The sequence below is a fragment of the Mandrillus leucophaeus genome, unplaced genomic scaffold, assembly GCF_000951045.1.
Source record: "Mandrillus leucophaeus isolate KB7577 unplaced genomic scaffold, Mleu.le_1.0 Scaffold20, whole genome shotgun sequence".
Taxonomy (NCBI): Eukaryota; Metazoa; Chordata; class Mammalia; order Primates; family Cercopithecidae; genus Mandrillus; species Mandrillus leucophaeus.
The window spans coordinates 1,199,124-1,205,537 of NW_012102032.1; positions in this window are offsets into that span (position 1 = coordinate 1,199,124).

Here is a 6,414-nt window from a genome sequence, read left to right on the forward strand (position 1 = left end):
GCACAGGTATACATGTGTAACAAACCTGCACGTTATCCACATGTACCCTAGAACTTAAAGTATAATAAAAAAATAAAAAAATAAAACAACTATAATTAATATGCTAAAGGATCTGGTAGAAAAAGTGTACAATGTGCAAGAATAGGTGAACAATGTAAACAGAGATGGAAACCCTAAGAAAGAATGGAAAGGAAGTGCTAGAAATCAAGAACACTGTATCAGAAATGAAAAATGCCTTTGTTAAACTCATTAATATACTGGACAAGCAGCTGAAGAAAGAATCAGTGGACTTGAAGAAATGTCAACTGAAATCTCCAAAACTGAAATGCAAAGAAAAAAATTACAAAAAGAGACAGAACATAATATCCAAGAACTGTGGGGCAATTACAAAAGGTGTAACATGTGTAATGGGGAATACCAGGAGAAGAGAGAAAGAACCAGAAGAAATACTTGAAGCAATAATGACTGATAATTTCCCAAAATTAATGATAGACAACAAACCACAGATCCAGAAAACTCAGAGAACACCAAGCAGAATATATACCAAAAGATCTATACCTAGGGCTTGGCATGGTGGCCCATGCCTGTAATCCTAGCACTTTGGGAGGCTGAGGCAGGTGGATTGCCTAAACTCAGGAATTAGAGACCAGCTTGAGCAACATGGTGAAACCCCATCTCTACTAAAATACAATAAATTAGCTAGGCATGGTGGTGCATGCCTGCAATCCCAGCTACTCAGGAGGCTGAGGCACAAGAATTGCTTGAACCCAGGGGGCAGAGGTTGCAGTGAGCCAGAATCATGCCACTGCACTCCAGCCTGAGAAGATCTACACCTAGGCATACCTACCATATTCAAATTTCAGAAAATCAAAGACAAAGAGAAAATCTTGAAAGTCAGAGAAAAAAATCATGTTACCTATAGAGAAGCATGGATAAGAATTACACTGCACTTCTCAGAAAACATGCAAGCAAAAAGACAGTGAAGTGAAATATTTAAAGTATTGAAAGAAAAAAACCACTAACCCAGAATTCTGTATCCAGCTAAATTACACTTCTTGTGAAGGAGAAATAAAGACTTTCTCAGATAAACAAAAATTGAGGGAATTTGTCACTAGTAGACCTACCTTCTAAGAAATATTGGCCAGGCATGGTGGCTCATGCCTATAATCCCAGCACTTTGGGAGGCCGAGGCGGGTGGATCACTTGAGGTCAGGAGTTTGAGACCAGCCTGGCCAACATGGTGAAAACCTGTCTCTACTAAAATACAAAAATTAGCTGGGCATGGTGGTGTGTGCCTGTAATCCCAGCTACTCGGGAGACTGAGGCAGGAGAATTGCTTGAATCCATGAGGCGGAGGTTGCAGTGAGCCAAGATCGTGCCACTGCACTCCAGCCTGGGTGACAGTTAGATTTCGTCTCAAAAAAAAAAAAAAAAAATTGGAAGAAATTCTTCAGAAAATTATATAGATCAGTGTTGTGGGCTAACCTGGGTTTTTTTTTAAAAATTCAAAATTCATCGTAGAGCCTTTAAAGTGGTAATGAAGTTAAAATTGGGTCATTAGTGTGGACCCTAATGGATTGTGACAAGTAGTCTTATAATAAGAAGAAATTAAGATACAGACAGAGACCCCAAGCACATGCACACTTAAATCAAGGGATGACCATGTAAGGACACAGGGAGAAAGCTACCATCTACAAGCCAAGGAGAGAGAAATCAAACCTGCTAACACTCTGATCATGGACCTTTAGCTCCCAGAAGTGTGAGAAAATAAATTCTGGTTGTTTAAGCCTTTCAGTATGTGGTATTTTGTTTTAACAGCCCTAGCAAACTGCCAGAAACTCAGATCTACATAAAGAAAGGAAAAGCATTAGAGAAGGAATAAATGAAGGTAAAACAAAATCTTTTATCTTTATTTTTCTTAATTGATCCAACATATACTTGTTCAAAATAATAATAGCAGCAATATATTTAGTGATTATAGCTTGTGCATAAGTGAAATGAATGACAGCAATATTATAAGTGGTGGGAGGGACAAATTGGGAATACTCTGTTGCTATACGTGCACTACCCATGAAGTGGTATAGTGATTTTTGAAAGAGGATGTACACTAGTCATAAATATAAGGGAAGGAGGTACAAATAGGTGGAGCATAGAGGATTTTTAGGACAGTAAAACTATTCTACATGATTCTATAATGATGGATATATGCAACTATATATTTGTCCAAACTCAGAACATACAACATCTAGAGTGAACCATAATGGAAACTATAGACTTTGGTTGATAATGATGTCAATGTTGATTTATTGATTGTAACAATGTACCACCCTGGTGTGGGATGTTGATGGTGAAGGAGACTGCATGTGTATGGGAGGGAGTATATGAGAACTGTCTGTACTTTCCTCTCAATTTTGCCGTGAACATAAAACTGCTCTAAAAAAAATAAAGTCTGTATTTTAAAAACCATTGCCTAATCCAAAGTCAAGAAGATTTACCTGTATTTTCTTCAAAGAGTTTTAACTGCTAAATTCAGTCTCGAATGCATTTTGAGTTAACTTTTATATATAAGGTAGGAGTCTAACCTTCCTCATTTTGCATGTGAGTATCTTTTTGTCCCAGTACCATGTGTTGAACTATTTCCCCCAGTGAATTGTCATTCACTCTTGTCCAAAATCAAATGACCATAAATGTATGGGTTTATTTCTGGACTCTTGACTCTATTCCATTGTCTATATATCTATCCTTATGGCAGTACAATACTGTCTTGATTACTGTAGTTGTGTAATAAGTTTAGAAATGGAAAGTACGATAGTTGTATAGTTGTGTTGAATCTGTAAATCAATTTGAGGAGTGCTGCCATCTTAATATTATTAAATCTAGGCTGGGTGCAGTGGCTTACGCCTGTAATCCCAGCACTTTGGGAGGCCGAGGCAGGTGGATCACCTGAGGTCAGGAGTTCATGACCAGCCTAACCAACATGTAGAAACCCCGTCTCTACTAAAAATACAAAATTTGCTGGGCATGGTGGCATATGCCTGTAATCCCAGCTACTTGGGAAGCTGAGACAGGAGAGTCGCTTGAACCCAGGAGGCAGAGGTTGCGGTGAGCCGAGATTGCGTCATTGCACTCCAGCCTGGGCAGCAAGAGCAAAGCTCTGTCTCAAAAATAATAATAATAAATAATAATAATAATAAATCTTTTGATCCATAAACGTGAGATGTTTTTGTTAAATTCTTTTCTAGGTATTTTTATACTTTTTGATGCTTTGCAAATTAAACTGTTTTCTCAATTTCATTTTTGAATTGTTCATTGGTACTCTACAGAAATACAACTGAATTTTGTATATTGATCTTGTATATTCCATATTGATGTATTTATTGATTTTAAATTTTTAGTGGATTCTTTAAGATTTTCTACATATAAGATCATGTCACCTGCAAGTTTTACTTCTTTTATTTATTTATTTATTTATTTATTATTTTTAGAGATGCTCTCTTGCCCAGGCTGGAGTGCAGTGGCATGATCATCACTCACTGCAGCCTTGAACTCCTGGACTCAAGTAATCCTTCTGCTTCAGCCTCCCAAGTAGCTGGGACTATGGGCCACATCAGCGTGCTTGGCCATTTAAAGAAAATTTATTTGGTTTTGCCCATTTCTAAAACATTTTTTTTTAGAGATGAGGATCTCACTATGTTGCCCAGGCTGGTCTCTAACTCCTGGCCTCAAGCAATCCTCTCTCCTCAGCCTCCCAAAATGCTAAGATTGCAGGCAGTAACCACCAAGCTTGGCTAGTTTCTTCTTTTCTAATCTCAATGATTTATTTGTCTTGCTTAACTGCCTTGATTAGAATCCCCAGTAACGTTGAATACAAGTTTCAAGAGCAGACATCCTTATCTTGTTCCTGATATTAGGGGGGAAAGCATTCAGTTTTCTCCATTAAGTATGATGTAAACTGTGTGGTTTTCATAGATGCATTTTATCAGCTTGAGGAAGTTTCCTTTTGGTTCTAGTTTATTGTTTTTTCGTGAAAAGATACCAGATTTTGTCAAATGCTTATTCTGCATCTATGGAAATAATCATGTAGTTTTAATTTTTATTCTATTGATGTGGTGTATTACATTAATTGATTACCGAATTAAATGATTGCAAGCTTGCATTCCTGGAATAAATCTCACTTGGTCATAGGATATAATCTTTTTTATGTTGCTGGATTCAATTTCCTAGTATTTATGGAAGATTTTTGTGTCTAAATTTATAAGGGATATTGGTCTATAGTTTTCTTGTGTTATCTTTGCCTGATTTTGAAATTAGAGTAATACTGTCCTCTTAGAATGAGTCAGGAAATGTTTCCTTCTTTTATGTGTTTTGGCAGAGTTTGAGAGGGATTGATATTAATTATTCTTTAACTATATGTAGAATTCACCAGTGAAACCATCTGGTCCTGGGCTTTTCTTTGAGGGAAGGTTCTAAATTCTTAATTCAATCTCTTCACTAGTTGTAGGCCTATTCTGATTATTTCTTCTTGAGTCAGTTTCAGTAGTTTGTGTCTTTCAAGGAATTTATCCACCTCATCTATGTTATCTATATTTTTGTCATATAGTTGTTCACAGTAATAATCATTTTTATGTCTTTAAGGATGGTAATAATTTGACTCTGTTTTAATCAAGATAGCTAAATGTCAACTTTTGTTGAAGTTTTGAAAGAACTCTTTTGATTACTGATTGCATAGCTTACCTTTTCCATACTCTTACTTTCAATCTATTTGTGTTTTTGAATCTAAACTGTGTCTCTTGTAGAAGGCATATGTGATTGTTTTGTAAAAATCTTTTCTGCTAATATCTGTTTCTTGATTGGCATATTTAGCCCATTTACATTTTATGTGGTTACTGATAAAGTAGGATTTATGTGTCTCATTTTGCTATTTATATTCTAAGACTTAAGTATCTTTTGTTCTTCTATTTATCAATTATGATCTTTCTTCATCCTAGTTATTTTCTAGTGTACCATGCAAATTCCTTTGTTGTTTCTTTTACCATACTTTTACATTTTTTAATGGTTGCTCTGGAGATTAAAATTAGCATCTGTTTTTGTTTCCCCCAATGTAATATCTTGCAAAACTGTAGTATGATATCACAACCAGGCTGTTAACAGTGAAACAGCAAAAAGCTGAACATTTCCATCACCCCATAGATCTCTCATGTTGCCCTTTTATAGCCACACCTTCTTCCCTTCTACCTGTACGCCCTCCTTAATCCCTGCAAATCACTGTGTTCTATTAAATAAAAAATCTGGGCCCACTCATAGACATTTTCTTTGGCTGCTTTTTACCCTGTGTATTTTGCACACTTTGCTGTTTATTTACATATCTAGTCATTTTTTGTTGTTGAAAATTGGATATTTTAGATAATACGTTGTAACAACTCCAGTATTTGGTCCATCTCTCCCCAAGGTTTTCTTGAACTAATTGTATAGATTCTCTATTCCCTGCCACTGAGTTCTCCTGAATGTGTGTGTGTGTGTGTGTGTGTGTGTGTGTGTTTTATTCTTGTTTTTGGTTTTAAGCATGGGTTTCTAGTGGTCCCCTCTGGGTCACTATAACTTAGTGATCAGCTAAGGACCATTAGATTACCTAAAATGCTCTTCTATTATTTTTCAAGGATATCCTTTGAAGGTCCACCTTCAAACTTTAAGCAGTTCATAAGACAGCCTTACCTTTTTCTTTTTACTTGTGTAGGACCTCAAAGTCAGCCGGAGAGATTGGCTGGGGCCTTCTCCCTTCCCTATCTTCTGTGAGCATGATTAGCAACTTATTCATACAACCTTTTAGATTCCCCAGGAGTATATGAGAGCTTTTCAAAGTTCCCTATGCCTTTCTACTTCTCCAGGGTTTCCCGTTAAGTTCCTAGCCGGACTCTTGTTTGCCCCATCTGAAAGCACAGCCTTAGGTGGCTGTGATGTTGACGGAAGAAGACCGTTAGTGCTTCCATAGGGTTCTGGAGGCCCACTGCCCCTGCCGCACCCCTCAACTCTCAGTTAAATCAAATAGCTACAACACCCTGGGAACAGAGATTTCCCAGGTAGCTGCAGGTTGGAATAAAGTATTGACTGCGCTGTGGGATGTTGATTACTCAGGTACAAGTGATATATCTGGATTAAAAATATCTCTGGAACATATCTCATTTTCATCAATAAGACTGCCAACAATAGTTATAAAAACCACCTTCAGTAAATCCAGAAACATCAGAAACAATTCGTTTGGCACACAGCGAATTTGCACATACACGTACAATCATTTCAGACTTCAGATTCTCAAACATCTTCATAGTTTAAGAGAATCATTTCATTTAATAAGTTTAAAAATAATATCTGATTTTTGGTGTGCTATATAAGAATGAACAAAAGAATCAAAGTGAG